The sequence below is a fragment of the Echinops telfairi genome, unplaced genomic scaffold (genome assembly GCF_000313985.2).
Source record: "Echinops telfairi isolate 266 unplaced genomic scaffold, ASM31398v2 ScPeMD7_22;HRSCAF=79, whole genome shotgun sequence".
Lineage (NCBI taxonomy): Eukaryota > Metazoa > Chordata > Mammalia > Afrosoricida > Tenrecidae > Echinops > Echinops telfairi.
Window position 1 is genome coordinate 6406464 of NW_022103919.1, and position 12239 is coordinate 6418702.

The window sequence follows — 12239 nt, forward strand, 5'->3', positions numbered from 1 at the left end:
CGCTCTCCCCATCTCTCCCCTCCCCCTCCCTGCAGCGGAGGGGGCAGCAGAACCTCTCTGGGTGAAAACGACATTTCCTTTCTGGCCTGCTCCAGGAATTCTGGGTAGTGTAGTTCGACTTCGGCTTCGGGTCCAGGTGGGCAGCCCCTGTGCCCCTCGAACGCCTCCTCTGGATCAGGGCACTTAAAAAGGGCTGCGCGGCCCCGGTGTATCTGCTGAGAGAGTGGTGGTGCTGGGTGGAAGTAGTGCAGACGGCGGGGGCGGGGAGCCCTTTGGAGACTCGAGAGCTGAAGGGCAGAAGCGGGTAGCCAGAGAGTCCTGGGACAGCTCCATCCCCGCTGGACCGCCTCTTACCCCAGCTAGTAGCTGGCCAGGCCTATTGGGACCCAAATGTGTGACTAGCTCGGGGCATGCTTCATCATTTCAGCCACCATCGGCCACCCAGAAGAGGGAGGGCTGTGTTCATGTACATTTTACAGAGGAGAACGTCAAGCCCACACCTGGCAGGCGTTGGTGCTGAGACTGCAGCCCTGGTGGTCTGCGTGCAGAAATTCAAAAGGGGCTTTGCGCCTAGACAGGCGTGTGAGATAACTGTGAATTTCTAAGCAATTAGCCCCCAGCAATAGCCAAGAGCCCCGCCCATCCAAGAGCCCCACCCACCCCACCCCACCCCACCCCACTACTTGGAAAGAGCCAAGTAGTTTGTGACATCAGAGAACCTGGAAGCCACTGTAGAGCCTGTCCCCTTCCCATGACTAAAGGCACTCGTGGCCAGCCTCCAGGCAGGTAATACCAGCCACCTGTCCCCAAGCCACCACATCTGCAGTGCTGGAGGGCTGCGGAGCAGCCAGCAGCCTTTGACCTCCCAGTGATCTCCCTTTTGAAGGACGAATAGCCACGCTTCCAAGAAGCCACCAGTTAAGGTTCTCTCTGCCTCTTGCCCAGCTGTGTCCCCACCCTCTCCAGCGCTTTGTCCTCCAACCTCAACCTGTGTCCCCAGCCTGGTGTAGGGATTGTCTCTTTCCAGTTCAGCTAGTAGGTAGCTTATTTCTAGAACCCCTATTTAGAGAAGGTGGAGATGTCAGGGTCAGTGGCCTGCATGGCCTGTTTACTGCTCAGGGTACAGCCTCAGACAGCGTGGATCGTATAAGTCCTAGACACTGAGGGCTCCATGTACATTTCCATTCCTAAAAAGCTTTTCTAGCCTCTTCGCCCTCAGCAACCTCTCCTGCACCGTGCACCCATGTTGTTAGGTACTGTCAAGTTCCGGCTCGCCGTGACCCCGTGTACAGCAGAATGAAACAATGCCCAGGCCTGCGCCATCCTTTCATTGTGACGTTTGAGCCCATTGTTGCAGCCATTGTGTCAATCCATCTCATCAAGGGTGGTGGTCTTTTCCACCGCTCCTCCACTGTACCCAGCACGATCTCCTTCTCGAGGGACTGGTCTCTCCTGATAACGCGTCCAAGTACTTGAGACGAAGTCCCGCTGTTCTCCCATCTAAGGAGCATTCTGGTTGTACTTCTTCCAAGACAGATTTGCTGGTTCTTTTGGCAGTCCGTGGTACTGCCAGTTTTCTTTGCCAGCACCGTACTTTAAATGAGTCTGTTCTTCTTCCGTCTTCTTATTCAGTGTTCAACTTTCACATGACTATGGAGCGATTAAAAATACCATAGTTTAGGTCGAGTTCACCTTAATCCTCCAAGTGACAGCCTTGCTCTTCAATACTTTCAAAAATCCTTGTACAGCAGAGCTGCCCAATGTTATATGTCGTCTGCTTTCGTGACTGCTGCTTCTTTTTTTTTTTTTAGGTTTTTTTTTTTAAGTTTTTTTATTTTTTTAAAAACATTTTATTAGAGGCTCATACAACTGTTATCACAATCCATACACACATCAATTGTGTAAAGTGCATTTGTACATCATTCTCAAAACATTTTCTCTCCACTTAAACCCCCGACATTATGTCCTCATTTTTCCCCTCCCTCCCCACCCTCCCCTCCCTCATGAGCCCTTGATAGTTTATAAATTGGTATTTTGTCATATCTTGCCCTGTCCGACGTCTCCCTTCATCCACTTTTCCTTTGTCCGTCCCCCAGGGAGGAGGTCACATATAGTTCCTTGTAATCGGTTCCCTCTTTCCTACCCCCTCTCCCTTTCCCCTCCCTGTTTCGCCACTCATACCACTGGTCCTGTAGGGCTCATCTGCCTTGGGTTCCCTGTGTTTCCAGTTCCTATCTGTACCACTGTACATCCTCTGGTCTAGCCAGACTTGCAAGGTCGAATTCGAGTCATGGTAGTGGGAGCGGGGAGGAAACATTTAGGAACTAGAGGAAAGTTGTATTTCTCATCATTGTTACATCGCACCCTGACTGCCTCGTCTCCTCCCTGAGACTCCTCTGCAAGGGGATCTCCAGTGGACTGCTGCTTCTATGAGCATTGATTGTGCATCCAAGCAAGGTGAAATCCTTGACGTCCACCTTTTCTCCCTTTGTTATGATGTTACCTATCGGTCCAGTCATAAGGATTTTTATTTTCTTTACATTGAGTCTTCACACACAGTGACAGCTGCAATCCTTGACCTTCATCAGCAAGTGCTTCAAGTCCTCCTCACTTTCGGTAAGGAAGGCTGAGTCATCTGAACATCACAGGTCTTTAACAAGCCTTCCACCAATCTTGACGCCACGTTCTTCTTTCGAGAGTCCAGCTTCTTGGATGATTTGCTCAGCGTACAGATTGAATAAATAGGGGGATAGGCTACAACCCTGATGCACACCTTGCCTGATTCTAAAACATGTACTCAAAAAAATAAATAAAATAAAAATCTCACTGCCATCAAGGCAATGCTGATTCCTAGTGACCCACAGCCCCGAGGGTTTCTGAGACTGTAACTCTTTATGTGAGTAGAGAGCCTCATCTTTCTCCCTGAGAGCAACAGGAGGTTTTGAACTGCTGAGCTTGCAATTAGCAGCCCAACACATCGCCAGGGCTCCTACTCACTGCCATGGAGTCAATGTTAACTCAAGTGACCCCTATGGGTTTCCTAGACTGTAACTATTTGCAGGAGTAGAAAATCTAGCCTTTCTACCTTGGAGCCGCAGCTGGTTTCGAACTGCTGACCATGTGGATTGCAGTCCAATGCATAGCCACTACACCACCCAGGCTCCATAGCCCTCATGAAATTTTCTGTCCATTTGAGATTCACTAGTGGCCTTCAGCACCTCCTGTGTCATCTGATAATTACAATGCTACTCAGTTATACAAGGGAGCTTCAAAAAGGTAGTGGAAATAGATGAAAAGATAGTGGAATTTTTTCACCAACTTTTTCAAGCCCCTTATATATAAGTAAGATGTTAATATCCAGTGTCCATCTCATCTCCCAATCCCATCATCCCCATTGCCTAAAACGGAGCAAACCCTCCTGGGAGGAGGGCTCCTGAGACAAAATGCAGTTCTATTGCCCAGGACTGTGTCTGCCCCAGTCACGGAGTGGGTACTCCGTGAACACCGCAAATCTTCCTGGCTTGCTGGAAAAGGGACAGAGCCTCACACTGCCTCACGAAGCACCCAAACCCCAAGAGATGATTTCCTGGAGCTGAGTTTGCCCCGCGGCCACTTGGAAGTGGTCCTGGATTTGAAGTCTGTTTGTGGCGTTGGTGATAAGGTTCCCCCTAAGAGTCAGTTGTTGAATGTACAAGCACCACCCAGCCACAGTCTTCTTTATTCAAGACCTTGATCTTGGGAGGGGGCTCTAAAGACAGACGCAGGAGTCCGGGGACAGTGACTTCTTGGATCCCAACCTAGATCTGGCCAACTCTCCAGCTCGCACTCTGAACTCTCCCAGTAGGTGTGCTGCCCCTACTCACTGGGATCCAGTGCCACAAAGTCAGGATGGGACTGACCACTAGGGAGTATTGTCACTGGTGAGTCCCACAGAAAAGGTGTTTGGGTGCACATCCCAAAGACCTAAACTGCCATTGAATCAATGCTGATTCATAGTGACCCTATAGGACAGGGTAGAGCTGCCCCTGTGAGTTTCGGAGGCTGTCACTCTTTATAAAAGTAGAAAGCCTCATCTTTCTCCACAGATCAGCTGCTGGTTTCCAACTGCTGACCTTGCTGTTAGCAAGGACCAATGCGTATACACAAGTACTTGCAAATTAGAAGACGCCTCTCCCTTTCTTACTTTGTTTCAGTTCCATTTGAAGCCCCAGGTCTGCGGGAGGGCCCAGGGGAGCCCAGGAGGACTGTTTACGAGGCCCTGAGCTGGTGGGAGGAGTCCTAGTGGCACAGAGGTTAAGTGTGTGGTGGCTAAAGGGAAGGTTGGCAGTTCAAAAATCCACCAGCTGCTCCGTGGGAGAAAGATGTGGTAGTCTGCTTAGGTAAAGATTACAGTCTCGGAAACCCCATGGGGCAGTTCAGCCCAGCGACTAAGAACTAACTCAAAGGCCATGGAGTGTGAAACAGCTCCTCCAGGACCAGCCCTGAAAGGCCAAGGGTCTAGACAGGCCTGGTCACATGTGCATTCCTGGTCCCAACTCCTGAAGCGCACACCAGGGTCCCAGCTGCTTCCCCAGCTCCCAGCCTCCTCACGCAGCCCTTTCCCTGCTCAGCATTTTCTGCAGCTCTGTGGGTGTTGGGCACAGACCCACGGCTGTCTCAGCATTTGTGGAAGGCCCATGATACATCCACGCAAGTGTGAAGAGCCCAGTGTCTGCAGAGCAGAGGAAGGAGAGATCTGCTTGGGATGTGCCCACCTCTCTGCCCAGCCCCTTTCTCCTTCCTGGGGCCCAGTCTCCCCAGACTCCCTGCAGTGACATTACCAGTGAATAGAAAAGAAGAGGGGTCAGGAGCACGCTCAGCTAGGCTGCACAGCCCGGCCGGCCCCCTGCCTGAGGATGGGCAGCAAATGGGGGGATATTTTTAATGCCAGGGACATCGGTCCAGAAAGATTGAGCAAAGCCAAAGCCACACACAAAGCGAGTCAGAGGCAGAAGCGATGAGGCCCCCTTGCTGGGCTTAAGCACGCAGCCCCCAACAACCGTGACCTTTGAGGTCTGCAGACACCGGTGGCTCCCCCCTGAGCGGGCTCTGCCTTCCTCCCATTCTCCAGAGGAGGAGGACATCCAAGCCTGGGGAGAGGAGAGGCGTGGATGGGCCCAGGCACCCAGGCTGGGTGATTCGGACGCAGCTGGCCCTCGGGCACCTCCGGAGGAAGGCTGGCGCTTCGGAAACCTTGTTTGCGGTTTCCTGAGACCGTGCCAGGGGTCCGTCTCTACCGTAGACCAACCTGCAGCTCGGCCAGTCCTTGGGGAGCGGGGTCATCATGACACAGAAAGGCATTTCCCATGACGGAAAAGTCTGCGTCTGCAGAGGAAGAAGTTCAATGCTGGAATCCGGCGGCCCTGCCAGGTGGAGTTGCATGGGTGCTTCAAATCAGAGGCCTTTGGGGCCTGTAAAGAGAGCAGCCTGGAAGCGGAGCCTAAACTCCATTTTAAAGTCTTGACAGGAGTCGAATCCACGTTGCATGTCAAAAAGCAACGTGTTTGCTTGTTTTTTTCAACAGCAGCTCCTCTGACCTGGCTGCCGACCTGCCCATAGAGAGACGGCCCTTTTCGCTGACGTCTGGCTGGTGTGGGACATCACTGGCAGATCACAGAAAGTGTTTCCGCCTTGGCCAAACGGATGCCAGACGTGATCGCCTCTGCGGGGCAGGTCTCGCTGCCCTGTGTTATCAGTAAGTCTTTATAAAAGACCCCCGGCAGCAGACATGACTGAGGAAGCCATTTTACTCCTAAGGGACACCTGACCTGCCACTGTCCGGTGACCAGCCTGTAGTGAACTGAAGCCCATGCAAGTTTCATCCACCGATCCCTGACAAATCCCCAATTCTAGATGGCCCACCTTGGTCTCCACGGGTTTTCTTTTAACCAGTGATGACTTAGTCATTCTTGGTCCCCCACCCCCACCCCCAGGCTGAACAAAACTGTTTTGTCGTCATCGCCCTGGCAAGTAGCCATTTTCACTCTGGGAGTTTGGGGATCTTCCGGTTGGATCTCTGTCCCCCAGTAAGCTCTTTTCACTCTAAGCTGACTCCATGATGTTGATGTATGTCAGGGATCTCTTCCTAACTGCCTGGGGACCAGAGAGAGAGGGGATGGTGAAGCTTGGAATGTCCATCTCGAGGGGGTGGGCAAAGCTGGAGGGCCAGGAAGGGGCATGGGGGAGAGGGCATGGAGAGGCAAGGGGGTCAGATCCAGCTGCAGGGCCCTTCGTGCATCCCGGATGCACCCCGCGAGCACGTGTGCCTGATCTGGCCAATTGAGCCCCAGTGGGCGCTCAGAGAGAGCTGGTCCAACACCCTTCCCCACAGATGGGGAATGGAGGCAGCAAGGTCTTCCAGGAGAGACTCTGGGACTAGAATCCAGGTCTACTGCCCACCCACCCACCCACCCACCCAAGCCAGTTATTAGGTTGCTCTTTATCGAGGCTCAGAGGCGTGGTGTGGGAGGAGGTCAGATGCGCAGGCATTCCCTCCCCTGAGGGAATCAGTTGCCAGACTGCTGTCTCATCCCTCCACAGGGGTGGGCCTGCTCCCTGCCTCTGGGGACAATGGACAGGCTCCTGTAGGAGGGGTTTACACCCTATTGATAATGTTCCTATGGAGACCCAGAGACCACCCACTCATTGCTGTGTAACCTATAGTGCAGCCCCTTCCTGTGACGTATGTCTCTACCTGTGATTAGTGGGCTGGATTGCCCCCAAAAGGTATATAGGTGTGAGTCAGCAGGACTTCTCTCTTTGACTCTGAGCTCCTTGCTGCTCACTCCCTGGTCACTCCCCTCTCCCTTGTTCCCTTCCCCTCCTTCCCTTCCCCCTCTCTCCATGTGGACCACCAAGCTGGGCTGAGGTGAGCAATGTTGCTATGTATCATGCCTGACTGTATTATTGTATTATCTCTCATGCTCTCGATGACTTTAATATAATGCTTATATATCTCAACCGTACAATTGTGCATTACTGAACCCAGAAGTAGTATTACTGAACCAGTGAGTTCAAGCAGCGGGTGGGGGCTGGTTCCCTCACCCTCCATCAGCATCGTCAATTTATTTTATTTAATACTACAGCGTGGCAAGGGGAAATAGTTAGGGGGCCAGGGACTTTCCAGTCACAGGTTCAGTGGGCATGTTAGATTGGGACCCTCAGCCGGTCTCCCCATCATTCTCACATGCAGTCTTTCCTGGCAGTGGGCGGGGAGTCCAGGCTGGGCAGTCGGAAAACACTGAGGAGCATCCAGCCAGGGCCAGGAGGGATGGCAGGCCTGGTCCCCACAGCACTGCCATCCCTGTGGGCCAGAGAGACGTCAAAGGAGAAACCCAGGAATGATTCATAGAGGTATTAATTAGCATCAATAATAAATAGGTACAAATTGATACTCAAAATGGTTATGAGTAAGTATTGATTGCTAAAAATCAGGAAGTAGATGAGTGAGTTGTTTTGATGTATGTGTGTGTCTAGCATTGAGCTAGGTGGGGGGGGTGAAGGATGCGTGTGCCACGGGTGTGTGGGAGAGGCATGATGATGTGTGTGACCAAGTGTGTGATGGTGTGCATCTGTGTGAGAGGTGATACTGTCAGGATTGTGGCAGAGTATCAGTGTCCGTGTGCACATAGGTCCAGGTGACTGTATGTACCTGTGCATGTGCAGGAGTGTGTACATATGCTTGTACATGTGTGTGTAGAAGACATGTAATGGTGTGGGTGAGACTGTAGGGGGAGGGGTGTGGAGGACTGTGTGGAACAGTCGAATATTGTGTGAGTAGATCTATGGGGGGGGTGTTCTGGTGTAGTTAAGTGTGTTCTGCATGAGGTGTGGATGAGTGTTGGTGAAGTGTGTCTGTGTGTGCGTGCGTGTGAGGGTTTACAGGAGCATGTGTGTCTATGTATGTTTACAGGAGCATGTGTGTCTATGTATGTGTAAGCATGTGTGTGGGGGTGAGCTGTATCCAGGTGGCTGTAGGTGTGCATGTGTGTGATGGTATCAATGTGTATGGAAATGTACGAGGACACATGTGAGGGTGTCTGTATGTGTGTGGGAGTGGGAGTATATGTTTGTGTGTGTGATATCTGTGTATGTGAGGTGTGAGTGTGCATTTGTGGAAGTATATATGTAAGTGTGTGATGGTGTGTGTGTGTGATATTTGAGTGTGTGTGTTTGTAAAAGTGTGTATATGTGTGAGGTGGTATAAGTGCATATGATGTCTGAGTGTGCATATACAGGTGTGTGATCGTGGGTGTCTCTGGGTGGCGGGAGTCCGTATAGGTGGAACTGGCAAGGGAGACCTTCCGGTGCCCAGGGAGCCGGTGTTAGCTGAACAGCGGTCAGTGCTGAGCTGGGGAACAGATCCTTGTCCCCAAGCCTGGTTCACAGGATGGTGCCCTGGAGGGAGGGCTGAGGACAGCCATGGCTGAGAGCGGCTCCCCAGTTGGGGTCCCCTACCTGGTGCCCACTGCTCTCACTCTGCCTGACCTCGCCTCCGGAGGCCCAGTTCTGGGCCACAGGACCTCCACTGGAGCTTAGTCGTGCCCATCTCCCAGATAAGGAGTTGAGGCCAGGGTCAAGAAGCAAGGTATTCAGAGAGCGCCGCCCGCTGCAGCCCTTGACCCAGCACCCCATGCGCAGAGCCGGAGACACCTCGGAGACCCAGCAGGCTCCCTGCAGACTCTGTGCTGCTCCAGGGAAGGGCGCCCAGGGCTGTCAGCAAGCGGGGCGAGGCCAGAGACTGGGTGTGGCACTGGGAGTTCTCCAAGGTGCTAAAATAAACCAGCGACGGGTCAAGTTTCCAGACAGAAATAGCCCAGGAGGGGCCTTCGAAACTCGAACTGAGAAAGCGATCCCCGGCGGGCAGCCGGAGGACCAGGCCGGCTTCAGGGCTCCCTGCCTCCCCTGGCCTGCCGCCCCAGCCCGGCCCTCCCCTCCCCTTGCCGCCAACAGGCCAGCGGGTCGGCGGAGGAGTGCAACTTCTCTCCTACCCCCACCCTTTCTCTGCTGGGTCACTGAGTCCTGGTGGCACAGTGGTCAAGCCGTGGCTGCTAACCGGAAGGTCCACGCAGCGGTTCAAACCCACCAGCCTCTCTGCGGGACAAAGATGATGCGGTCTGCTTCCATAAAGATTTACAGCCGTGCAAACCCTATGGGGCAATTCTATTTTGTCCAACAAGGCCACTGTGAGTCAGAATACACCGATGGTTTGGGATTTGGGTTTTTTTGGTTTGGTTTGGTTTGGTTTGGTTTGGGCTTACTGGCCATCCATCTTTAATCGTGGTCGATTAGAGCCCAGCCTATGTAATCAATCTGTTCATCCCAAAAACACCTCTTAAAGGGCCAGACAAAGCGTTCTGGTGGGGCAGTGAGTGGACTATGCGTCGGGCTGCTGACCGCAAGCCCGCGGTTCAAACCCATCAGCAGCTCTGAAGGAGAAAGATGAGGCTGTCTGCTTCTGTAAAGATGGATGGTCTGGGAACCCCCGAGGGGCAGTTCTGTTTTGTCTTCTAGGGTTGCCGTGAGGCTGGGTCAACTCAGTGGCAGTGGGGTGTTTGGTCTGAGTGAGCCAGCATGGCCTGGGCACATGGGCCCCACAGGTGAGCAGACACCAGTGCTTGGCCTGTGGGGCTACCATTGTGCTGGCAGCAGGGCCCCGAACGCACAGAAGTGAGGCACGGATGTGGCTAAGAAAGGAAGACAAGAATACCAAGAGCAGAAGGGCTGAGGGTGGGATGTTCGAACTCCCATGCCCTGACTCCCTCCACCACCTGGGTGCAAACCCTGCACCTTGAGCTTCGATGTTCTCATTCGTGTGATCGGGGCTAAACACCTGCCTCCTAAAAGCACTGTGATGGCGACAAGAGGTGACAGGGCCACAGGTCATTAGCACAGCCTAGTACCTAACCCGGGATAGGGACAAGTCAGTGATCAGTATGCATAGTGAGTCTAACTTAAGCATGCAACGACAACAAATCGCAAATGTCTAGGAGGTACAAGAAGGAGCCCTGCTGGTATAGTGGTTATGCACTGGGCTGAGCTCCGCAAAGCCCGCAGTTTGAACCCATCTGCCATTCCACAGGAGACAGGCAGGGCTGTCTCCTCCCGTTAACAGTTAAAGTCTTTGAAACTCACGGAGACATTTCTACCCTCCCCGATAGAGTTGGCATCAACTCGGAGACAGTGAGTTTGGCTTTGGGGTTTTAGGATGTACAAATGCTCCTTCAGGTTCCAGAACCTGCCAGAAAACCTCTCCTGCTCATGTTTGTGAGAGGCAGTACCGTCTAATGGTTAAGGAACAAGAATGTCAGGCTGAGACCTGAACCTCAGTCCTGACACTGCCAGCCTTGAACCCAGATGAGTCACCTCCCCCTCCCTCTCTCAACGAATAAGAAGCTTTCATAGAACAAGGGCCAGGTGGGACAGTATCTCCTAAACTCTGGGGAGACCAGACTTACTCTCTGGAAAGATGCGCTACTGCAGATTCATCTTTGCACTTCGCACAGGCCCTTGCATGCGATAAGAGCAGATTAGACACACAGAAGCCAGCAGAGATGGGGGAGATAGATACCACACCACAGGACTCGTGCACGGTGGCCTTAAGAGATAGGCGTGAGTGGGGGAACGAGTGAATGAGAGGAGAGGTCAAGTGGCTGGGAACAGAGAAGTGGCAAGACATCTGGCCAGGAAGATCCTTCATGGGCTCAGGAGTCGGACGGTTCAGATCCCAGCTGTGGCCCCCAACCAGCTGTGTGTGGTCTCATAGGTGATGTCACCACTCTGAGCCTGTGTGTCCTCATCACGAGCATGGGAGGAGGCTGGATGGACTTGCCCTTGGCTCTGTTCTAAATGTCTGTTAGTCCCCTCATGCTCTCCCATGTCTGGGCCTTTAGTCAGTGACTCAGGTTAGCCCATCAGAGCTCAGAGGGATGCACCCAGGTGCGCTATTTTGTATGGCACCTGCCACGTTATTCACTCACTCACATTCTGTTTTAGTGCACGGGGACGTAAGGATGGCCAGCCCTGAATAGCTTGGACAAGATGGACCCAACCTAGATGTCCCCAAATGGAGAATTGGACTTCAATGAAGGCCCGCCCACATGCTAAAATGCCAGGCAGCCATGGGAAATGATGAGGTTGTCATGGAAACATGGCCAGTTTTATGTTGTTAAGAGAAAGGGTAGGTGGTTGTTGTTTGAAGGACATGATCATATCATTAAAAAATACATGTATGTCCATATCGTGTACATTGATGTATACTTTTCTAATCATTGAAGTGAGAAACCGTCTGTAACCTGACCACCCTCATGTTAACAGGAGTGGTCTCAGATTGGAGGGCTTACTCCTAGCTCACCTGTCTCTGATGAATTTATCACAGTAAGCATGTAGCACTTGGGTAGTAAGGGGGAAAAAATAAGGCGTTTGATACTATCATACTATTATGAAACAGTGGCTGTCTACAGAAAGGAGGTCCATGAAAGCATTGGTTGAATGAATGCATGAATTTATACAAGACTTCCTGCTTCCTGTCAAGACTCTGGCTGGTGCTTAGTAAGGCTTTGTGGGCTGAGAGATGGTGCTTGCTTCTCAGCCCCTCGGAAGGTGGGGACTGCGTCACCTTGACTTACAAGGGGCAGAGCAGGACTCGAGGTCACATGGGAAGCCACCAAAGCCACTGCGGGTTGAAGGAGTCCTTCATTCAATCCTCTCCCAGCCATCTGAGGGGAAACTGAGGCCCAGAGAGTGGAAGGGCTTGTCCATGGTCGCTCAATTAGAGATGGCTGCGTCAGGGTTTAAACCCAGGGCTGTCCTGTTCTCAAGCCGGGGTGTTAGGACTTGAATCATGTCCCCACCCACCCCTACCCCCTCCCAGCCCCGCCCTGCAAAATACCCTGTGGTTATCATCCCATTTGGGAGTGGATTTTCTTTGTTATGCTAAGAGGTCATATTAGTGAAGGGTGTGTTTAAGCCCATCATCCTTAAGATTTAAAAAGAATAGATAGCAACGATGAAACATATAACTTTCCTCTAGTTCTGAAATGCTTCCTCCCCCCCACTATCATGATCCCAATTCTACCTTACAAATCTGGCTAGACCAGAGGATGTACATTGGTACAGACAGCAACTGGAAACACAGGGAATCCAGGGCAGATGACTCCTTCGGGACCAGTGGTGAGAGTGGCGATGCCTGGAGGATGGAG